Genomic DNA, 26,504 nt, shown 5'->3' with positions numbered 1-26,504 from the left:
GAGATAGTGTACAAAACATATCTTATAAAGTTATAAGAAAATGATAATTTTTCAGAATGGCATAACTTGAACATGGTTGGTTAATGAAGAGTTCAACTGTTGCTATGGTAACAAAAAAAGCACCCTGAAAAAGGTAATAAACAATAGTTATTTAATGTTAGATTGATTAATAAATGAAAATGATTAAAGGGAAAAAAAGATTTGTAGGTAAGAAGTAAAAAAAAACTTACATGGATAACATAAATGAGATATGAAATTAGAGAATATTTTGGAACACTTCCTTGAAAATAACATTTGTTGTGTCATTCAATGGAGCTTTGGACTTGTCATGTATTAATATCTTAAGTCCTTGTTTGGTTTTAACTCTAAACAAAGCGACATAAAGTTGGCCATGACTGAAAACTTCTCTTGGCAAGTACAAACCAACATAATCTAAGGATTGACCTTGAGATTTGTTTATCGTCATTGCAAAAGAGACCATAATTGGAAATTGTTTCGCAAAAGTTTAAATGGCCACGGGGATTGTGACAGAGACATAGGCATTCTTGGGATGTACATCAGGTTGCCAATATTTTTTCCAATTATAATTTTTGCTTCAATGACGTGATCTGCAAGTCTAGTAATACTTAACCTTGTTCCATTGCACAATCCTTCAAACTGGTCTAGATTTCTGAGTAACATGATTGGTGTGCCAATTTTGAGTTTTATTGCATGATTAGGTAGTCCAGATGTATGCAGAGAGTGTAAGAATTTTGGTGTTAGTTGTTCAAAAATGTCGTCGTCATTTGCTTCAGTTCGATCAATTGAATAAGAACTTAGATATTCCATTTCTTCACCTGGAAAATAATATAGTGTTGATATTAATAATGTAAAAAATTCTATGTAAGATAGTTAGGGATTAAAACGTACCTGGAATGAGATTAAGAACGTAATCATTGATTTCATTAACAACTTCAATTGTAGATGCTAAAATTGCCCTACTTCTCAAGTAATCACCATTCTTAAAATTATTAAGCAAATTGGGGTATGTGCTATTCACAATTGCATCTATTGGATCATTAAAATCTGAAAGTAAAAGTTCAGATGGGATTGGAATTTCTGCAATGCCGTCATTTGGTTCAGCTACTTTCCATCACCAACTTTTAATATCCAATCTGAAAATTGTTTAACTTCTTCTGAATTTTCCGATGTTTGTTGGTTTTCCAGTTTCTTGTCAGTTTGAAAACAGTACAATGGTCCCAAATATAAGAGGCATTTAAAGTTGCATGGACAATATCAGATCGAGTACCTCTAGGTATTACAGGGAGTATTTGTCTAAAATCACCACCAAACACTATAACTTTTCCACCAAAAATTTCTTTTGATGGAACACCATCGATGCTCATGATATCTTTCAAAGAAGTATCCAATGCCTCAAAACAGAACTTATGTGCCATTGGTGCTTCATCCCATATGATTAACTGAGTCAATTTTAACAATTCAGCAATGTCACTTCCTTTGTCAATTTTGCAAATATCTTTTTCAAGAATCGGTATTGGTATTTTGAACTTGGAATGAGTTGTTCTTCCACCTGGTAGTAATAAAGATGCAATACCGCTAGATGCAACGGTTAGCCCGATGCTTCGTTTTGATTTCAAAGCAGAAGCCAGGGTGCTCCACATGAAAGTTTTGCTGGTGCTGCCATAGCCGTACAGGAAATAAACTCCACCCTTTTGATTAGTAACAGCTTCCATGATTTTTTCAAATATGCATCGTTGTTCATCTATTAAGACGTAAAAAAGAAAGAAAAATTAAAAGTAAAGTGTTGAAAATGTAAACAACTTAATCATTTATAGGTAGTATAGCATATTTAGTAATACCTGTTAGAGTAGCAAATAATTGTTGGAAAATTTGATCCTGTTCGACAGGATCATAGTTTCTTTCATCATATATCAATAAATTTCCCAATAAATCAGTAACATATCCAGTAGAAAAAGGCATGCATTTAAACTGGTGTAAGCTTCGATTATTTGTTTGTAGGTGCTTTTCAATCTCAATAGTGTGAGATATTGCAGTTCTTCATCTGTGAGTAATAAATCTAAAAAAAAAAAAAATCAATGAATTGAAAAGCATTGTCCAGAACGCCAGTTTTAATGAAAGAAAAAGATTTAAAATTGTAAATTCAAAAAAAGAACCTTGGTTTTGGGTTAGATGTCTTTGTTTATATAGTATTCCATCACATAACCATTTCCAAGATTCACGCCACACAAAATCGGGTCTATCCATAGATTCAGATAGAAGCATTTTGATAAATAACTTGCGCAAGAAGATACCGAAACCCCATTGGCGAGTTTCTCTTATGGCTGCAATGTATTCCCTATCATCACCAAGAAATCCCATAGCAAAACATGCTTCCCTAAATGTAAGATATTGAAAACCTTTAACAAATTTGATATCCACATAACTTGTTGGTCCCTTTGCAATGGTCAACATCATTCTTAAATAATACAATTCACTAGTAGTGGAACCCACATCAATCTACCAATTGTATATCCTTTCTTTCTTGGTAGCCATGCTCTTGTTTTTTTAATGTAGACAAATTTTTCAACAAATTTTCCATATGTTAGCAACTTGACAGCTGGGCAGACTTTATTGGCTTGCATCCATGAAGTGAACATTGATTCAGTCACACTCGGCTTAAGTAGAACATTCCCAATTTTCTCATAGTCTCTGTAATAAACTGAGTTTTGTCCTTTGTCATGAAAAAACATTCGCTCAACAGCCGGTTTTCTACCATGTATGGAATAGGCAAATATTCTCCAGCATGCTTCACTTGGTGAGATGTATCTACAATCCAGATATTGTTTAATTTCATCACGTGGTATTGGTTGAGATTCTGAATTTATGTCAGATGGAACGATAACAACACTAATTCGATCAGAACCTTTGTTGATGTACTTGAAAAGGTATTTGATTGAACTGCTTTGATTGCACCATTCCATGTTAATGTGTGCATGATACTTCAAAAGCAATTGAGGATTGTGCGGCACAACATGACGATTATTCAGAAGAATTTCATTTTTGTCAATTGTATAACCATTATCCCTTCTCCTATAAACAGGAAAACCTTCTTGATCAACAACGGTTATTGGTTGGAATTTCTTTGGATAAAATTTCGAACATTTATTATCCTTCATGCAAGGAGAACTGTCATTGACTATTCCACATGGACCATGCATCATATGAGTTTTGACCAAGTTGTACAGATGATATTTCAGCAGAAATGATTTTGTTGATGTCATTAAGAGTAGGATACTTACTTGAAGGATGCAAGAAGAGGAGAATGTGGGCATGTGGAAGCCCTCTCTTTTGGAATTCTATGGTATACATATCTGAAAACGTAAGCAGAAAGTTATAGGTAGAAATACATATTTGGCTGAGAAGTGTAAAAAATAATAAACATAAACTTACATGCAAGAACTTTCCCTAATATTCCTTTTTTTGTTAAATCGGGTAATAGGTTGTCAAATTTAAACTTGAAAACCCTTGCGACAATGTCAAGTCGATCATGTGCCTTTTGACGAAGTGGTGCCAACAATCGCTGTATTTCTGGCCAATTGGGATTGCAAGTAAAAGTGATGAATAGATCAGGAAATCCAACTTTGCTAGATATAGCCATGCCATCAAAATACAATTGATCCATAAATCGAGGACCGCCAACATATGAAGATGGCAACACAACTCTTCTACCGGTGTTTGAACCTTGGATTTGATTTTGAGATTCTTGTCCACTGAGATTGTCATACTTAGAAACCCTTAATTTGGACTGATTCTTTCCAAGCCATTTAAGCCTTTCAGACTCCAACATAGAGAAACCGTCAACTAAGAATTGTTGAAATAGTCTTCTAGAAGATAATAAGGTTTTGGCTTCAAATGACCTTGTCTGAATTCAATATGCTAACCACTCTCTTATAGTGAGTCTATTTCGCTTATTAAAGTCTGGCGCTTCATCATGGTCATCATCTCTGTGAGCAGTTTTAGGTCTATATCCATCTTCACCGTAAGGAAAAAGTAATGGATACTGATAAGATAAGTAGCTTGCATGAAATTCATCTATTCTTTGGAGTTGGCCACCTCGAGTTTGGATAATGATATCCCTTTCTTCAGCATAGTCAATATCACCAAGAATTAATGCCGCAACTTCTGAAACTGTTGACTGGTTGTAGATTCTTCCATCTGTTTTTCGATCTGAGAGAAGTCTGAGTTTTAGATCCTGTACATTTCCTTCTGTTATCATATCTCTTGTCATTTTAAATGATTGAACATGTGTGTTATGTTGATACAACATGTCAGACAATTTTTTCACAATGAGTGGATCAATTTTGTTAGAGCTCCTACATGTTATTTGAAGAAACAAACGATGGACATGAAAATAAGTAGCAGGCAACAAATTCATCATATAGAATGTAATATTTAAAAAAGATTGGTCTAAGTGAACATACCTTAGACCTTGCATTCGATTTTCGATTTTGTTGTCTGTGTCATAGATGTACAGTTGAGCAAATTTTGGTGCATCGCCAGCTTTAGGCAATAAACTACCAATTCAATGACAGGTTTGGCCTTGAATTCGAATGTTTGGAGGGCCTTTGCCAATGTTGTAGCTGTTATCCACTGTAGCTCCAGGAGATGTAAATGCAAACATCATGTTGTAAGTTCTAAGTTGAGCTTGGAATTTCTTGCTATCAACATCATTGTTATCAAACAAAAGATCTCTTAATGGTTGTGGAGGTTCTTTCAATGTGGGAAGTTGTACCTTTCCATTTCCACAACACAATTGAAATGATATGGTTGCAGCGCAATCTTTTCTCTTTTTTTCTTGAAACCACATGCATGCTCCACAAAAACCACACTTTGTTATAGGATCACCAAGATCATTGTAAGCAACTGTTTGTCAAAAGTTTCTGCGACTGAACTTACTCTGAATAATTTGTCAAAAGTTAAATACTCATTTTCAATTAAATAAAAAAAATGATAAATCTGAATTTGATTATATATAATAGAATGAAATCTATAACACCCCATATTAATTTATCTAGAATATCAATAGGAGTATACATAACTGAATCATGATACATTAAAATTACAGAATTCTTTTGTCTAACATGGTAGGATTACGAGGTAATTCTTCGTCAGACAAGCCTAACTTGGTAGGACTGAAAAGGTTAATACATATAAAATATTGTACAACCATTATGACACATAAATTGAAACAGATAACATCTAATTAATATCTCTGGATGCCTCCTGCTCCACTTAGCTCGCAGCCTCCATGCCTTGAGCAACCTGTTTATCTGTAATCAATAAATCGTGGGGTGAGACTACTAAGCCTCAGTGAGTTTCTTACTACCCTCTACTTGGTGTACTAACACCGGGGTCCTGAAAATAGTTGATCACTAATAATCTTATATTCATTAAAGAATAACATAATATAAATAAAAGTGTATCACACAAATATTATCTTGTTCGTTTTACAGGAAGCTTCCGAGGTGAGTATATCTCGAAAGGTCCACTAAGGATGTACTCCTCTTAGGATGTTCTCCACTTAGGATGTTCTCCACTACCCGTTGTGACATAGCTATGTCACGTTGGTCTTACTCACAATAATTACATAACGAATTTCTACTCATATGCAGAAATCCTCTTATAGCATAAGCTATACTGAATTGTGGTTTGGGATTAACCACAATATGATCAACTATACTAATTCTAACATTCTTAATTAACAACCAGTCCCGGGGAACTAAAACAACTTATGTTCTCATGCGTCTATACATGATAACTCACATTAGACGTTCGAGGGTTTACATACATTGTACTAATCACTTAGAGCTCCAAAACAATTTATTTGTTATGAAAATCAGTCAACTCTAAGTTATTACCACAATACAATACCACAATCGAATATGGCGTTAACATGTCTAAAATATGGGAAAACCAGCACAAGTCATAAGCTCTAATTGTTATTATACTGTTCTAAAATTGATGTTGAAATGGTGTGTGAACATGTCTAATAATCGAGGATCATTATTGTATGAGTCGGGACTCATCCGAACTTAAAACAACAGATTTTCTCCATTTTACAGTGACCAATCGACTGGTACAGTCCAAAACTAATTTTTCATGTGTTTTTAAAGATGACAATCAATTGGTACAACATGCCAATCGATCGGTACTGTACAAATGTAGTTATTTTTCATAAAATTAAGTTCTTGAATCACTTTTAACAATGCCCATTGACTCCTAACTTATACCTCATGAAACTACAATTATCCAAACGTATTCACAACACATTTGAGCATGGAAAAGGAGACTACTCAAGCATTTCAAAGTATGCATTTCTAATTTAATTCATCAATTTTTCTAACTTAGAAATTATAAATTCCTATGCTTTGACTTATGGTTGCCATGTCTCTACTTAAACAAACCCACGTGAGATATTCAGCATCACTGAACTGATCCGTACACTCTCGAGCATCCGAGCGCATAAAACTCACAATCCAAAACCCAGAATTTGACAGCATCAGTACCCTAGATTCAAACGTGGACTGAGACTTCATTATTAATCCAAAAATTACCAAATTGGTACTCAGTAGAAGGAAATTGCGTCAGCTTTCAATAGAAACAAAAATCACTCAATTCTGAGTTACAGGGAGAGAGTACTTACTGTTTTACTGCAGGCATATCCCAAACACAGAATTTCCTTAGGCTCATTCCAATTTTTGCTTGTTTCCAATTTCTGTTCTTCTTTCCTATTTTCTTGTTCAATGCAGGTCTCAAGCTCTCATGAGTGTTCCAAAACATAAAATCATGTACAAACAATCAATCCAATGGGTAGGGACATATATTGGTCTTAGGGTTCATAGAGAAAAGGAATGAAACTGAAATTACTACCCTTACCTTAGAATTCCAATGGCCCATATCCTTATGATTGAATGAACAACAGCACATGCAACTAAGAATTGAGAGTGAAATTGGAGTTTGTGAAAATGAGATAGTACGAGAGGCAGAGAGATTGGTGAGGAAAGAATGAAATTGGAGTTTGTGAAAATGAGAGAGTACGAGAGGCAGAGAGATTGGTGAGGAAAGAAGAGTTTATTTTTCTATTACCTTAATTGCCTTAATCCTTGGGTTGTGAGGAGTTTAGCCAAGAATTTGCATGTGATTTTGGGTGATTGAAAATAGTAAACTTTTTTTTTTTATGGAGAAGAAGAACAATGGTGGTAGTTGGTGGTGATGGCGTGGAGAGAAGAAGAACAGGTCCTGACTTTGGGTAAATGAAACAAATAAAACATGAGTTGTTGTATAGTCTCTTCTAATTTGCACTTACATTTTTGCCCTTCACTCACTACTACAAGAATATTTATGACCTTCAATTACTTCTTCATACTTTGGTAATTATTCTTTATTTAACTCTGATAATTCTCTCTTTTAATTTTTTCTTCTAGTAATTAAAATCGGGCTGTTACAAAATCATTAGTTAAATTTATTTATTTCGTAGTCAAATTTAAAATTATAAAAAAAATTAAAAATTGAAGAGTTAGCACAAAAAAATACAGTAAATTCTACCAAAAAAATGATACATTAAATTTGGTAAAAAAATAACAATGCAATAGATGTGCAGTTCAATTTTGTCTTAATTTTAGACGGTTTTACTTTAATAAAATCTGAAGCTGATTTATACAGGGGCAATGCAAATAAATAAGTGTAAAAGTGGGCTTTTTTTAACACATAAGTTGGATAATTGGATATTTATAGTTAGTGTGAAACTGTTTTACATGAAAACTTACTATTTTGCCGCATCATCCCATTGCTGCAAGGGTATTCTTAAAGTATGTCATGGAAAAATTGTAGTTTTTCATTCGATGTGATTGTGAAATTATCTATACTAGTATCCGGACCCGTGCCAAGCACGGGTAAAATGAGACTACAAAAATAATATTTTAATATTAAAATTTTCAAAATTCTCAATTAAAAAGAATGGAAATTTATAAACATAAAAAAAAATCCCGTATTAGTAAAAAATAAAACATGGGATATCGTATTAATATATAAATATAAATCCCGTGTAAATCTCAATGTAAAAATATAGACTCGTGTGTAAACTTTAAAAAAAAAAAAACAAACAAACAAAAAAAGTTAAATTCGATAGTAAAATAAATATGAAACAAAAATACCCTAAAGAAATTATCATAATATATCTTATATTAGTTAATTTTCTCATCAATATCCTCCGAATAAAATAAATATAGAACCTAGTATATATTATAAATAAAAAATATGTCTCTGTATTAATATATGAACAAACATACGGTTCCTATAATAATATATTTTTTTGGTATTCGTTTATCAAAAATATATACTTTTTGGTATTTACCATCTTGTTCTTAGGGGAAGAATTCTCTGATAATTAATAGTTCGACCGCCATGTGCATATATATCCCCAAATAATACATGTGCAAAATTCTCACAAAAATAAGAAAATAGATCATATATAAATAACAAAATAAAAAGAACATAGGCCACATAAAAATACAAAAAAATAGGTCTATGTATTTTTATTTTTTTTTGAAACAGGTCTATGTATTAATATATGAGTAAAAGTATAAAATCCCGTATAAATATCTTAAAATAAAAGTATATAACCACGATAAAAAATATAACAAATAAAATAGATAAACAAAAATAGGAAAATTAATAAAAAAATAGGAGAATGTCTTAAAATCCCGTATAAATGTCTTCAAATAATTGTACTATTTTCCTCCATCTTTTTTTTGAACAATTCTCTTCCTCCTCTTTATTATTGGTCTTCTCTTTTTTTTTTGGTACAAATTATTGGTCTTCTCTAAATAAATAAAAAATTAATACAGAAAATAATCTTAACCTAATCAAATAAATTTAATTCACTCTAAGAAAAGAATATCATTGATCCCGTCAAGTTCTATCGCAACCAACTTGGTATTAATTCATTCCTTTCATAGTCTTTCTATACATCTGCAAATAAAATATAATAAATGATTAAATTCAATATAAAACATTGCTTTGGATATTTTACGGTACAATAAATATAATAAAATTAATGTTTGCAATAAAAAGAATATTCCTTAACGATGTGAATTTTCTGTACAACTATTAATAGAATGTTGCATCGCCTATTTCATTATAGAATGTTTTTAATAACGTCCAATTTGCATATTATTAGTATTAATGGTACATCTATAAATCATCAATTGTCTATGTAGAATTTGAATATTTGGTTTCTCATGTGAGTTATGTGAATTAATTGTCAAAGCCATATGAGAAGAGAAGCCTTTTGGACATGGCATGTGTACAAAATTCTTTGAAAAAAAGGACTCAAATCACGGGTAAAAACGTGTTTGTAAATTCTTTTTCCCATGAAACTTATTTCAAGCAAGTAAAACACAAAAATTCATATTTTAAATTATTCTATTTTACTTTTCTTAATAAATATGAATTTTTTATTTATTTATAATATAAGACGGAGGAAAATTTCAATACTACTATGAATTCTTTTCCTCAAATTTAACTTCCCGTTTATCCACTACTTTTATTTTACTGATTATATATAGTACTTTTTACTAAATCTCTTTTTTAAATACTTTTTCTTTCGTCATTGTAGTATTTTCTTACCAAATTTTTTTTTAACCAATCCTTACCAAATATTTTGAGAAAGGATTAATACTCAAATTATAGCATTTAAAGCATTTAATTATATTAAAAAATATTATATTTTTTCTCTCAAATATATTTGGCTTATTAGTAATTTTTGGTAAAAAATTGTAAAAAAAAATATATATTATTAGTAAAGATCAATAAATTGCAGCGTTTTACATTGAATGAGATTGATATTGCTTACGTGAATTTATTGTCAAAATCATATGAGAAGAGGATCACTATCAAAATGTCATGTGTACAAAAGTCTCTGAAAAACAGCTATCAAATAATATATCAATAGATTCCAATAGCAATTGACGTTGCAATTAGAAATAAATGACCATTGTTTATTGTGAAATTTGAATCAAAATGTATAACGATAAAATAAATGATATTTGTAACACCCTAACCCATACTACCCTTAAAAACGTAATTTTAAAAACTTTTCAACAAGTGTAAAGGCAGAGTGCCACGCGGTAATTAAAACACAAGCATACACACAGAGCATCATGAAATTTAACATGAAAAGCAACAGCGGATTCCAATCAAACCAAGCATGCATATATATACATATATATATACATAAGCCATATTCATCCCTAAGGATGTCACTTATACAAGAACTAGCATAACAAAAAGGTAACACCGATATACGATGAAATCCAAGCGTAATCCCCGACTCGATGTTACATTACCAGAGCATTCACTATTTACAAACTCTAGTCAAAAGCTAGTACTAAGAGGAGTAATCTATGCTAAGTCTCCTCACCAAAAGGTACTTCGACACCACGCTAGAACAACAGTCTAAACGTCGGCACAATCCTCAGCCTGAATATCTGAACCCCCAAAGGTCCAGCAAATAACACAAAGCAGAGAGTTAGAAAACATAATCGCATATCATACGAGCATAAGAAAGACCTTACACTTTCGAACTACATCATACATATTCTAACTCACGTCAAAACATCGCACTAAACAATTATCAATTAATAAGGTTCAACACCATTCAACCAAATAATGTCACTTACCATTTATCAAATATATGCGCATTTACCCTAAGGTATCTAATGCCAATTAATTCACTGTCATGCCATCCCTAGACATAACTAAATGCATGTGGTACCAAGATGTCTCACCAACGGTGGACCAAGAACAGTTTTATATCATGCTGGATATGTCGGAACTTACCGAACCATCTTATCTCCCTTGGATAAGCCAAAACAGTTTTATATCCTGTTGGATAGCAGCTCTGGACTCATGGATTCATCTAATCCGATCCTCGGCTTCATTATGGACACATAATCCATTTTCGTTATTGGAACCCAAGTTTCCAATGTTCACATACAATCATGAATGCATGTATGCATACACATATCAACCATATGATATTCTCTAGCTCGAAGCTACTCTTTTATGAATGCGGGAACACAATCCTAACACATTCACTTAACATTGCAAATTAATGCCAAAACATAACATTGCTCACTTTAAGCTACAACTTATTGCATACACGTTTATCATTCATATAACGATTAACAATAAGCATTAACAGTATCAACATGTATCAACAATCATGTAAGGATACTCTTAAACCATGTTACAAGTGCCTAATCACACTTACAACCATCAACAAGAATTGCTGTCACAGAGGCCTTCGCTAAGCGAAGCCTTAGCGAGACATGGCGAACCACACCAGGAAGTAACCTGCTCATGGCGAGCATTGGCGAGCTTCAACGAACCATTCGCTGAGCGAAGGCTTAGCGAGTCTACGCGAACCTCACCCGGGAGTCACCTGCTCATAGCGAGCTTCGGCGAGATCCAGCGAACCTGTTCGCTACAGCGAACTCCTGGTCGCTTAGCGAACTACACCAGAAAGAAAATATCTGTTCTTGAGTTTCTAAGGCGGTTTAACCTTAAATCAACTCAAAAATTCATCCAAACATGTTATAAATTCATATAAACAGCCATTTCAAACATATATGGTATCAAGGAACATTAATCATCCCTCCCAAACATCCAAATACCTCTAACAATCAAAATCATGGCAATTTCTTGGGTTTTAAGTAACTTTCATAAACTTTCCAAAAATGATCCAAACACATACATATTCATCATGGGATCAAGCTAGTGATTAACACATACAAAGTGATGATGAAGAACATCATACTCACATACAAAAGCTTAATCAAAATCTAAAAGAAATTGAGTGGGAGAGTTCGGGAACGGAGACATAGACAATCTCCCCTCTCCTTACCACTCAAGAATCATGAATTCTAATCTCTTACCTTAAGCAAAGATGATGATCCAAGCCTTCTCTTGCTCAAGCTTTCTCTCTTGATCAAACCCTAGCTTAGCTCTATGGTTTTGCTCTTGCTCTACTCACTCAAAGCTCAAAGAAATGAAGTTATGATACTATTCATGGTTGATATTGCTACTTATACCATTCCCTAAAGTCATGGACCAAGCCCAATTGGCTTAGGCCCAAGCCTCTCACACGCCTAATAAGCCCAAAACAAGGTTCTCGCGCCTAATAACTTACGATCGGCTAAATAATTATTCGTCGCTCACTAAAATAATAAAAGCCAATTAATAAATAAAATAACATTTAATAAAATATACGAATACGAAAAATGGGTTGTTACAATCCTACCCCCCTTAAAAGAATTTCGCCCTCGAAATTACCTAGAAACAGATCGGGATAAGAATCTCTCATCTTGCTTTCCAACTCCCACGTCGCATTCTCACCAGCCGGTCCTCCCCACACGACTTTCACGGATGCAATCTCTTTGTTTCTCAACCTCTTCACTTCTCTTCCTTCGATTCTCAAAGGCACAGTCTCGATGGTCAAGTCATCCCTCACTTGAACATCGTCCGATTCAATCACGTGTGTCGGATCAGACACATACTTGCGCAACTGTGATACATGGAAAACGTCGTGCAAATTCGCCAATGATGGCGGTAATGCAATCCTATACGCAACTTTCCCAACTCGCTTCAAAATCTCAAACGGCCCAATAAACCTCGATGTTAACTTCCTTGACTTCAATGCACGTCCTACTCCAGTAGTCGATTTAACTCGTAGGAATACATGATCCCCTTCTTGGAATTCAATGTCCTTCCTCCTCTTATCATGATAACTCTTCTGTCGACTCTGAGACACTTTCATCTTCTCACGAATCATCCGAATCTTCTCTGTTGTTTCTTGTACAATCTCTGGTCCAAGAATTGCACCTTCTCCAGTTTCATACCAACACAGAGGTGTCCTACACCTTCTCCCATACAAAGCCTCAAACGGTGTCATTCCGATACTAGAATGGTAACTGTTGTTGTATGTAAACTCTACCAATGGCAAACAAGAATCCCAATTCACGTTTTGCTCCAAAACACACGCCCTCAACAAATCCTCTAAGGATTGTATCGTCCTCTCCGACTGACCATCTGTCTGAGGGTGATACGCTGAACTCAACCTCAACTTCGTTCCTAAAGCTTCTTGCAAGCTTTCCCAAAATCTAGAAGTAAATCTCGGATCTCTATCCGAAATAATACTTGTTGGAATACCATGTAGCTTCACAATCTGCTCCACATAAATCTCGGCCAACTTAGGCACCAAAGTACCTTTCCTGATAGCAATGAAGTGAGCACACTTCGTCAAACGATCTACTACTACCCAAATCACCTCGTTACTTTTCTTGGTCTTCGGTAAACCTCCCACAAAATCCATTGCAATGCTATCCCATTTCCATTCGGGTATAAACATTGGTTGTAACAAACCAAACGGCTTCTGATGCTCAATCTTCGATTTCTGACAAGTTAAGCATGAATAAACAAATTCAGAAATTTGCCTCTTCATTCCCGGCCACCAAAATAACTTCCTCAAATCCTGATACATCTTGGTTACTCCAGGATGAATACTCAAACCACTTCTGTGACCTTCTTCCATGATCATTCTCTTTAATTCGGGTACATCCGGTACACAAACTCTTCCTTGAAATCTCATGACTCCACTTTCGTCAATCTTGATATTGGTCTCCTTGCCTTCATTGATGAGTACCATCTTCTCCATCAATTTCTTATCCGATTTCTGACGTTCTTTAATATCTTCAAGAAAAGGATTCGTCAATCTTAACATTCCAAGCTTCACACTTGAAGAAGTAACCTCACACACAAGACTCAAGTCTCGGAATTCTTCAATCAACTTTAACTCTTTCACCATCAATGATGACATATGCAAAGTTTTCCTACTTAATGCATCGGCCACTACATTGGCTTTTCCGGGGTGATAACTCAATTCAAAATCGTAGTCCTTTAAGAATTCGAGCCATCTACGTTGCCTCATATTCAACTCCTTCTGGTCGAATAAGTACTTCAGACTCTTGTGATCACTAAACACTTCAAACCTCGATCCATACAAGTAGTGTCTCCACACTTTCAAAGTAAACACCACAGCGGCTAACTCCAAATCATGCGTTGGATAGTTCCTCTCGTGAACCTTCAGTTGCCTTGAAGCATATGCTACCACATTACCCCCTTGCATAAGCACTCCACCAAGTCCTAACTTCGAAGCATCGCAATACACGACGAACGACTCTTTGGCATCAGGTAAAATCAACACGGGTGCAGTAGTCAATCTTCTCTTGAGCTCTTGGAAACTCTCCTCACAATTACCGTCCCAAACAAACGCTTGATCTTTCCTCGTCAACTTGGTTAACGGTAAAGCCAACTTCGAAAAACCTTCGATGAATCTTCTATAATAACCGGCTAAACCAAGGAAACTTCTAATCTCTGAAACAGATTCCGGCGTTCCCCACTGTGACACAGCGTCAACCTTCGCAGGATCTACCGCGATTCCTCCACTTGAAATTATATGCCCTAGGAAACTTACCTCTTTCATCCAAAATTCACACTTCGACAACTTGGCATACAACTTCTTCTCCTTCAAGACTTGCAAAACAATCCTCAAGTGCTCCTCGTGCTCTTCCTCGGATTTTGAGTAAATCGAAATGTCGTCAATGAACACCACCACGAATCTATCCAAAAATGAATGGAAAATTCGGTTCATATACTCCATGAAAACTCCAGGTGCATTGGTCACACCAAACGGCATAACTGAATACTCGTAGTGCCCATACCTCGTCCTAAATGCAGTCTTAGGTATGTCTTCCGTCTTCACTCTAATCTGATGGTATCCAGATCTCAAATCGATCTTACTAAACACACAAGCTCCAACTAGTTGATCCATCAAGTCATCTATCCTCGGAAGTGGATATTTATTCTTGATCGTCACTTTGTTCAACTGACGATAGTCTATACATAGTCTCATGCTTCCATCTTTCTTCTTCACAAGCAATACCGGCGCTCCCCATGGCGAAACACTCGGTCGAACAAACCTCTTCTCAAGCAGCTCTTCAAGTTGCTTCTTCAATTCATTCAACTCTGACGCTGACATTCGATACGGCGCCATCGATATCGGACTAGTTCCAGGTACTAGGTCGATAGAAAACTCTACCTCTCGCTTTGGAGGCGCGTCAGATATATCATCCGGAAACACATCTGGGAATTCACAAACGATCGGTAACTCTTCTATCTTAACTCCTCCTTCGAGTTTCAATGATGCAAACATCATGAACATCTCGGCATGTTCTTTCAACGCTTCCGATACTTCCTTCCCGCTCATCAAATGCAAGTTCTCCTCCGGCTTCGGAAAAACAACGGCCTTCTCACGACAGTTGATATGAATTCGGTTGAAGATTAACCAATTCATACCAAAAATCACATCCATACCACTAAGTGGAATACACACTAAATCCATACCAAAATGCCTACCAAAAATGGTTACGGGGCAGTTACGACATACTTGTCGGGTAATCACTGAACCATTAGCAGGAGTTTCTATTTCCATCCTACCCATCATATCCGTTAAAGGAATACTAAGACGCTTCGCACAATCCAAAGAAATAAAAGAATGCGTCGCTCCCGTATCTATAATCGCAATTAAAGGAGTGTCATAGATGAAACACGTACCTCTAATGAGATTGTCCTCAAGGCTAGCATCCTCTCCACTTAAAGCAAACACCTTGCCCATCACCTTCTTGGGCTTCTTACAAGTCAGACTCTTGTGGCCTTCATCTCCACAGTTGAAACACACCACTTTCGTCCTACACACTTCGGTCTTGTGGCCCAGCTTTCCACAATTCTTACACCTATCTCCCTTCCTCGGGCAATCATAAGATATATGACCCCGTTCTCCACAGTTATAACAACTTCCATTCATCGGCTTCTTACTTCCACTTGTATTACCCCTACCGCGGTTATCATAAGGTTTTCCGCGCTCTTGCCCTTTCCCTTTTCGGTCGTTCACAGCCTTATAGTAGTTCACCTTAGCTCTACCATCCTCATCACAGATCGTACTCTTGTTCACAAGGGTCGCAAAATCCCTTATCTGTGAAAATCCAATCATATGCTTAATGTCTGGACGTAGACCACTTTCAAACTTCACACACTTGTCGTTCTCCGCTTCCATAGTGTTGTAATGCGGGCTAAATGCACACAAAGTCTCAAACTTGACGGCATAGTCAGCTACCGTCATATTTCCCTGTTTCAACTCCATGAATTCCACCACCTTCTTATTCTTCACATCCACAGGAAAATACTTAACCAAAAATTCTCTTTTAAACATTGCCCATGGTATAGCCATACCACCGGGTCCTAGCCTCAACTTGGCGTTCTTCCACCACACATTCGCTTCCTCGCGCAACACATATGTCCCAAGGGTTGTCTTCCCTTCCTCGGAACAATCCATTGCTTCAAAAATTATCTCAAGTTCCTCCAGCCACTTGTGAGCTCCATCCGGGTTGTAACCTCCGGTAAACGTTGGCGGTTTCTGCTTCATGAACCTTTCCAACCTCATCTCTACCTCTCTTCCAGGTTGATGATCTCTAACCACAATGTTGGTGAGTGCGGCCAAAGCTTCCGCAATCTGAGCATTCGTTCTTGCAGCAGCCATGATTCCTGAACGAATCACAACTAGACGTTAGAAAGTACTAACAGTGTTCCCTACACATGCTCATACGGGGAAAAGAAAAGTCCTAATTGGTTCACACGAACCAACCAGGCTCTGATACCACTATTGTAACACCCTAACCCATACTACCCTTAAAAACGTAATTTTAAAAACTTTTCAACAAGTGTAAAGGCAGAGTGCCACGCGGTAATTAAAACACAAGCATACACACAGAGCATCATGAAATTTAACATGAAAAGCAACAGCGGATTCCAATCAAACCAAGCATGCATATATATACATATATATATACATAAGCCATATTCATCCCTAAGGATGTCACTTATACAAGAACTAGCATAACAAAAAGGTAACACCGATATACGATGAAATCCAAGCGTAATCCCCGACTCGATGTTACATTACCAGAGCATTCACTATTTACAAACTCTAGTCAAAAGCTAGTACTAAGAGGAGTAATCTATGCTAAGTCTCCTCACCAAAAGGTACTTCGACACCACGCTAGAACAGCAGTCTAAACGTTGGCACAATCCTCAGCCTGAATATCTGAACCCCCAAAGGTCCAGCAAATAACACAAAGCAGAGAGTTAGAAAACATAATCGCATATCATACGAGCATAAGAAAGACCTTACACTTTCGAACTACATCATACATATTCTAACTCACGTCAAAACATCGCACTAAACAATTATCAATTAATAAGGTTCAACACCATTCAACCAAATAATGTCACTTACCATTTATCAAATATATGCGCATTTACCCTAAGGTATCTAATGCCAATTAATTCACTGTCATGCCATCCCTAGACATAACTAAATGCATGTGGTACCAAGATGTCTCACCAACGGTGGACCAAGAACAGTTTTATATCATGCTGGATATGTCGGAACTTACCGAACCATCTTATCTCCCTTGGATAAGCCAAAACAGTTTTATATCCTGTTGGATAGCAGCTCTGGACTCATGGATTCATCTAATCCGATCCTCGGCTTCATTATGGACACATAATCCATTTTCGTTATTGGAACCCAAGTTTCCAATGTTCACATACAATCATGAATGCATGTATGCATACACATATCAACCATATGATATTCTCTAGCTCGAAGCTACTCTTTTATGAATGCGGGAACACAATCCTAACACATTCACTTAACATTGCAAATTAATGCCAAAACATAACATTGCTCACTTTAAGCTACAACTTATTGCATACACGTTTATCATTCATATAACGATTAACAATAAGCATTAACAGTATCAACATGTATCAACAATCATGTAAGGATACTCTTAAACCATGTTACAAGTGCCTAATCACACTTACAACCATCAACAAGAATTGCTGTCACAGAGGCCTTCGCTAAGCGAAGCCTTAGCGAGACATGGCGAACCACACCAGGAAGTAACCTGCTCATGGCGAGCATTGGCGAGCTTCAACGAACCATTCGCTGAGCGAAGGCTTAGCGAGCCTACGCGAACCTCACCCGGGAGTCACCTGCTCATAGCGAGCTTCGGCGAGATCCAGCGAACCTGTTCGCTACAGCGAACTCCTGGTCGCTTAGCGAACTACACCAGAAAGAAAATATCTGTTCTTGAGTTTCTAAGGCGGTTTAACCTTAAATCAACTCAAAAATTCATCCAAACATGTTATAAATTCATATAAACAGCCATTTCAAACATATATGGTATCAAGGAACATTAATCATCCCTCCCAAACATCCAAATACCTCTAACAATCAAAATCATGGCAATTTCTTGGGTTTTAAGTAACTTTCATAAACTTTCCAAAAATGATCCAAACACATACATATTCATCATGGGATCAAGCTAGTGATTAACACATACAAAGTGATGATGAAGAACATCATACTCACATACAAAAGCTTAATCAAAATCTAAAAGAAATTGAGTAGGAGAGTTCGGGAACGGAGACATAGACAATCTCCCCTCTCCTTACCACTCAAGAATCATGAATTCTAATCTCTTACCTTAAGCAAAGATGATGATCCAAGCCTTCTCTTGCTCAAGCTTTCTCTCTTGATCAAACCCTAGCTTAGCTCTATGGTTTTGCTCTTGCTCTACTCACTCAAAGCTCAAAGAAATGAAGTTATGATACTATTCATGGTTGATATTGCTACTTATACCATTCCCTAAAGTCATGGACCAAGCCCAATTGGCTTAGGCCCAAGCCTCTCACACGCCTAATAAGCCCAAAACAAGGTTCTCGCGCCTAATAACTTACGATCGGCTAAATAATTATTCGTCGCTCACTAAAATAATAAAAGCCAATTAATAAATAAAATAACATTTAATAAAATATACGAATACGAAAAATGGGTCGTTACAATATTTGCTCTGTTTCCTTTTATTTTTTTGAAGCATAATAATGATAGAAAGATCAACTTTGTTATTAATTTGATTATGATAATAATGTCAAAATAATGCTAGAAGAGGATTGATATGAGTGTGTCATGTGTACATTAAACCCTAAAAAAAAGTCCAAATAATATAATATATCTTATATTAGTTAATTTTCACATCAATATCCTTCGAATAAAATAAATATAGAACCTAGTATATATTATAAATAAAAAATATGTCTCTGTATTAACATATGAACAAACATACGTGATGTAGGAGAGTTTCTTTAGTAATTTATTATTTTAGATAGATTTAGTTTTATTATATTTTAAGTAGATTTCTTATTTTTATATTTCACATAGATTAGTTATTTTTATATTTTAGGTAGATTTGTTATTTTTATTTAGTTAGGTTTGTTATTTTCTTTTACAATCTTTTAGGAGATTTGTTATTTTTATTTTTCACTCCTATTTAAGCTAAACTATTGTAGCCTTGAAGAAAACCTTTTGATTCAATAAAAATTTAGAGATTTTTCTCAAATTTGGTGGATTCCAAATTACTCTTTCGGTGGACTCCGAAACCCTATTTTGACAAGTTTGTGTTTGCGGCTTGTCTTTATCCATTAGGTTTAGCGTTTTGCTAACCTAGCGCTTCCGTACTGCGTCAGTTGGTATCAGAGCAGGTTTCTCCTGTTCTTTTCCTAACGTGATCAGACATGGGAGAATCAATTCCGGTTATTAGGGTTTGCAATAACAACCATATTGTTACGTACATAAAATCAGAACATACTCGTGGTGAATCTGATTTGGAATATTATGAGCGTAGATATTACAAAAGGTTGAAGGATGATTACTACGAGTTTAAAATCTCTGATTCGACATATCGTTGTCCGTTTTGTTACAACAAAGATTACTCGTTGTCCGGCCTTTTGAGGCATGCTTACAGAATGGCAGGTAACTCGCGTAAAACGATTAAAGATGTTGCTAAACATTCTGTTTTGATAACTTATGTTAATTGGTATGTTAATGTTAAATTTGAGGAAGCATTTAGCATCTTCAATAATGCCAATAACAACAATCATGCCAATAATTTTCATCTACGCCACATAGCTACCGAAACCCTAGATGATAACCAACCATCTCTTCCCGAGAAACTTGACGATCCTGCTTATAAATCCAAACCGAAAGAAACCGAAGTAGTTGTTGAACAAGATGCTTTGGTTGAAGTTGATGAATCGAAAGATGAGAAGGAAGAGATCGATGAACATGATGATTCAGAGAAAGAGGATCAAACAGATGTGGAGTCTAAAATGGTAGAAACTACAATCGATGAGGAAAGAGTGTTCAATCTAGAATTGGAGGGTAGTTTCAACGAGAACAACAATGACATGGATTGCGACATCCAAATAGATGCGACGCCAGTAATTGATGAAGAAACAAAGGAGAAAGAATGCCGTGTAACAAATTTATCGTCATCGGCAACGCAATATGATGCAACCTTAAGGACAACACAAACAAAGAAACTTGTGAACATTTATCGGTACTCTCATGTTATGTATATAAGTTCTACCGCCCTTGTGGAGTTATTAAACGGATTAACAAGCTATTATCTCAAGTTAGAGGATAAAAATCAAGTTTTTAAAGAAGAAAAGAGTCAGTATGAGGCAAGACTAAAGGAAGAGCAAAAAGTAGTAATCAAGCAAACGAGAAAGAATTTGATAATTAAAGCAGAACCAATACTAAGTTTCTACTATGATAAACGCATGAGTCAGTATCAAGATGAGAACTCGGGGTCGAGTTCTTTTGAGGTAGAGGAGACTGATGTAGGAGAGTTTCTTTAGTAATTTATTATTTTAGATAGATTTAGTTTTATTATATTTTAAGTAGATTTCTTATTTTTATATTTCACATAGATTAGTTATTTTTATATTTTAGGTAGATTTGTTATTTTTATTTAGTTAGGTTTGTTATTTTCTTTTACAATCTTTTAGGAGATTTGTTATTTTTATTTTTCACTCCTATTTAAGCTAAACTATTGTAGCCTTGAAGAAAACCTTTTGATTCAATAAAAATTTAGAGATTTTTCTCAAATTTGGTGGATTCCAAATTACTCTTTCGGTGGACTCCGAAACCCTATTTTGACAAGTTTGTGTTTGCGGCTTGTCTTTATCCATTAGGTTTAGCGTTTTGCTAACCTAGCGCTTCCGTACTGCGTCAATACGGTTCCTATAATGATATATTTTTTTGGTTCGTTTATCAAAAATATATACTTTTTGGTATTTACCATCTTGTTCTTAGGGGAAGAATTCTCTGATAATTAATAGTTCGACCGCCATGTGCATATATATCCCCAAATAATACATGTGCAAAATTCTCACATAAATTAAAAAAATAGATCATATATAAATAACAAAATAAAAAGAATACAGGCCACATAAAAATACAAAAAAATAAGTCTGTGTATTAATATATGAGTAAAAGTATAAAATCCCGTATAAATGTCTTAAAATAAAAGTATAAAACCACGATAAAAAATATAACAAATAAAATAGATTAAAAAAAATAGGAAAATTAATAAAAAATAGGAGAATGTCTTAAAATCTCGTATAAATGTCTTAAAATAATTGTACTATTTTCCTCCTTTTTTTTTTGAACAATTCTCTTCCTCCTCTTGGTCTTCTCTTTTTTTTTTGGTACAAATTATTGGTCTTCTCTAAATAAATAAAAAATTAATACATAAAATAATCTTAACCTAATCAAATAAATTTAATCCACTCTAAGAAAAGAATATCATTGATCCCGTCAAGTTATATCGCAATCAACTTGGTATTAATTCATTCCTTTCATAGTCTTTCTATACATATGCAAATAAAATATAATATAATAAATGATTAAATCCAATATAAAACATTGCTTTGGATATTTTTACGGTACAATAAATATAATAAAATTAATGTTTGCAATAAAAAGAATATTCCTTAACGATGTGAATTTTCTGTACAACTATTAATAGAATGTTGCATCGCCTATTTCATTATAGAATGTTTTTAATAACGTCCAAATTTGCATATTATTAGTATTAATGGTACAACTATAAATCATCAATTGTCTATGTAGAATTTGAGTTTTTGGTTTCTCATGTGAATTATGTGAATTAATTGTCAAAGCCATATGAGAAGAGAAACCTTTTGGACATGGCATGTGTATAAAATTCTTTGAAAAAAGGACTCAAATCACGAGTAAAAACGTGTTTGTAAATTCTTTTTTCCATGAAACTTATTTCAAGTAAAACACAAATTCTAATTTTAAATTATTCTATTTTACTTTTCTTAATAAGTATGTATTTTTTTTATTTATTTATAATATAAAACGGAGGAAAATTTCAATACTACTATGAAAAGAGAATTATTTAATTTGTTGTCTTTCACCATTCAGTATCTAAAGGTTATTAAACTGACATTAGTTTGAGTCATAAATTTCAAGTTATGATTAAAAGCTTATGGGACGAACAAAAGATGAAATGATTAGAGAAATTGAGGATCTAATATTACCTTAAGTTTGATCGACTCTCCAATGTCATCTATATATATAAATCCTAGATAGTTGTCCAATTGTCTATCTAAACCCTAATCCACAAACCAATTAAAACCTTTCATTTAGCCACATCACTTACATCCATTTAATGTGTGGTACTAATTATAATAATAATAATAATAATAATAATAATAATAATTATTATTATTATTATTATTATTATTATTATTATTATTATTATTATTATTATTGTTTTGGGTTTTTATCCATTTTAATTTTTTTAAATTTTATTATTTTGTGTATTTTATTGTTTTTTTTTCAAAATAGTTAATGTTCAAAATTTGTCTATTCTTTGTGTATATAAGGAGTTGGTCGATTGTTAGGACTACTTCCTAATATTAGTAAAAAAAAAAAATACTAATGGTTGGTATGCACCGCATGATTTTTATCATATTCGATTTTGAGTATGAGTTAAGTTGGTTTATCGTTGCTCCAATGAGTTTCAAATTAATATAAATGACAAATTCAATAATAAAGTAGTTTATCCAACTCATAATCATGCCTTATTCAACGTCAATTGTTTTTCATGGTCAATTATATGTTGTCATTTCCAAAGTTATTTTAAAGAATGAGTTAAAGATATTGCTAACCAATGTTAACGAAGAAAATACCAAAGTAACTTCAAATGTGATGTATAAATAAATAAGTTTTTTAAATGTATAAACACATATTTAACATCTATATCACATTTAGATAACTTTTATTGTTACTATTATTTTGATAATACCAATTATTTCAATTTGAAATTACTACTTATACAAATAATTTTTTAACATTATAATATAAAATAGAGCATAACATAAGACCCGTGCATCGCACGGGTAAACGTCTAGTTTATTTGACATCTTATAAACTTGATGTATAAAACTTGTCACCAAATAATGAAGTTTTTTAATAGTTCGTAGATTAAACTACAAAAGAACACATTTTAATGAAATTATATATGTAATTAGATAATCTAAATTTGAGGCTAATAAACAATAACCAAATTCAGACCCACGGGGAAAAATGTGACTAAAAATCCGGATACTAAAAATCATAATTGAATGAAAGTTCGTAATAAAAAAACTTTAGGATGAAAATTCATAATGAAAAAACATAACAATATCACAGGAATGTATAATGTAATCATTCAACCAAAACAACACCATTACTTGACTGTCACTTAAAATTTACAATACACATTACACTTTTATGTAAAAATAATAATACACATTACATCTTTAAAACCAATTTACAACATTCATAATTATGTGGCAAAATAATCTTCACTTAAAACTAATCAATTTTAATCAATAGTGTCAGATCCAATATCTATAGAGTTCAGATACCATATTCTTCATCTAAGATCCATTTCTGCAAAAATTAAAAAGAATGGTGAATATAGATTAAGATGAATAATAAGCGGAAAAGAGAAGGGTACAAAAAGTTTAAGAATTGTACCCGTGAATTTGAGACTGTGGCCACTTGGCAACATCCATTGTCACTGGATTCCTTATGTATTCATGTCAGCCTATGAATATTTTTGGGTACAAAATCAGCATATAAGTTTTCAAAAGTGAAGAATATGAGAGTGCATACATATCTATATATTTGAGTCATTCTCATTCATACTCAGACTAATATGCTCATAACCTGATTTATTTGCGGTCATAATTAATATGTATTAATGCAAATAATACCAATATTTTCTGATTAGATGTATTTGATATGGATGCAATAATTAGGGGTGAAACGTATTGTTAATCAATGAGCATTAAAATATTAAAATAATGGCTAAAATGATTCCTAAATGATTAAAAAAAATGATTCCTAATAAATAGTAGTATCTGTTTTGAGGCAAGATAATTGAATGCTATAAATCAATCCCATTCTAAGAATTGACCTTGACCTTTATTTTGAAATCCGCCCACTTAATGACTTAATGGTAGGATTAATATGTATATCAACATTAAATGTGAGGAATGAGGTTGAATCAGGAGAGGAGAGAGAAAGGCAAATAAGTCTGGCTTATTACATACTAGTATCCGGACCCGTGCCAAGCACGGGTAAAATGAGACTAAAAAATTAACATTTTAATATTAAAATTTTCATCATTCTGAAATAAAAAGGATGAAAAATGAAAAACTATAATATAAAAAAAGTAGGATCCCGTATTTGTCAAAAATAAAATAAATTAAGATCCCGTATTAATATATAAATATAGTCAATTAAAATAGTTTTAAAATCATTTACAATTCAATTAAAATTGTACCTCTGATTTTTTATTTTACCGAAAATTAAACGTACAATTTTAATATATTTCCCGCGTGAATCACAAAAAAAAAAGAAAAAGAGTAGGCCCCGTATAAATTACAAAAAAATAAATCATGTCTCTTAATATATACGTAAAAATATAGACTCGTGTGTAAACATTTTTAAAAAAAGCCCCCCAAACAAACAAAAAAAAGTTAAAATAATCTCATAATACCCATAGTAAATTAAATATGAAACAAAAATACCCTAAAAAAATTATTTGAATATATCTTGTATTAGTTAATTTAATTTCCACATCAATATCCTCCAAATAAAATAAATATAGAACATCGTATAAATTATTGGAAAAAAATATGTCTTTGTGTTAATATATGAATAAAAATAACGTATTTATTGTAATATATTTTTTTTGGTATTAAGTAGTATTAACACTCTTGTTCTCGTGGAAGAATTCGCTGATAATTCACAGTTCGACTATCAGGTAAGTATAGCCCCAAAGTAATACATGTGCAAAAATATATGCGCATGTAAATTATAAATACAAAAGTCTCACGTAAATTATAAAATAAAAATAGATTTCCGTCTTAATATATGAATATAAATATATAATTTTCATATAAATCAACAAAAAAGAAGTTATATATAAATAACAAAAAAAATGAACACAGACCCGATAAAAAATACAAAAAATAGATCAATGTATGAATATATGAGTAAAAATATAAAATCTCGTATAAATGTCTTAAAATAAATCCCCCAAGCAAACAGAAAAAGTTAAATTAATTTCATAATATCTAAAGTAAAATAACTATGAAAAAAATAGGAAAATGCTAACTTGTTCCCTTAAAATTAATGTAACACATATAATGATTTAAATAAAAAAATATTTTATTAAAATTCATGCGGTTAATTCAAGTTTAAATTTTCATAAATAAAATGCAGAAAAATTTATTATATAAAAAAAATGCACAAAATTGAAGAGAATATTTTGATATTTGGATTCTTTAACATGTACTCTAAGAATTAACATGACCCAAAAAATTAGTCACATATTGCGGACATAATTTTTTATTATTTAATCGTACACATTAATAGTCTAACTAATTTAATTGCGCGACATAATTTTTCTAATTTTGTGTTTTTAAGAGACTTGGGGTTGTTGTTGTTTAACTCCAGGAACACGATGTACTGTGATGGGATCATCTTCTTCTACTTTTCTATTATATGACTTTATTGGACAGTGCAAGTGTTCCGATTTTAGCATATCTTATGCCTTGATTAATAAAACCACATTATGTAATAAAAAATTATCATAAATAATGCATTCGACACAAACATTGAAATTAAAAAAAAAGTTATATATGTCTATATCATAAATCAAATTACATTACATTGCAACAACTGAACATAAATCTCCAAAACGTAAAAGTAGCAAATTGAAAAGACAAACAAAACTAAAAAATGTAAAGAACGGGGAAAAATATAGGTGTAAAGCTCTCAAATAATGGCACGGGTCTATTTATAGGTGTAAAGCTCTCAAATAATATGTTTAATG

At 33.3% G+C, this 26,504-nt stretch overlaps 1 long non-coding RNA gene and 1 pseudogene across 1 annotated transcript; both read right to left on the bottom strand.

Annotated features, from left to right (window-relative positions):
• Positions 1-236: 236 nt before the first annotated feature.
• Positions 237-4,927, bottom strand: LOC123886252 (annotated as a pseudogene).
• A 114-nt stretch (positions 4,928-5,041) lies between these two features.
• Positions 5,042-7,305, bottom strand: LOC123887141. Its single transcript, XR_006801369.1, has 3 exons — positions 6,704-7,305; positions 6,469-6,567; positions 5,042-5,330 (listed from the first exon to the last, which is right to left on the bottom strand). It is a non-coding gene; the product is annotated as an uncharacterized LOC123887141 (long non-coding RNA).
• Between the last annotated feature and the right edge of the window lie 19,199 nt (positions 7,306-26,504).

The sequence above is a fragment of the Trifolium pratense genome, linkage group LG5 (assembly GCF_020283565.1).
Source record: "Trifolium pratense cultivar HEN17-A07 linkage group LG5, ARS_RC_1.1, whole genome shotgun sequence".
NCBI lineage: Eukaryota > Viridiplantae > Streptophyta > Magnoliopsida > Fabales > Fabaceae > Trifolium > Trifolium pratense.
Note: the sequence above shows the minus strand (reverse complement) of the source record. Positions and strands in the feature narration are given on the sequence as shown.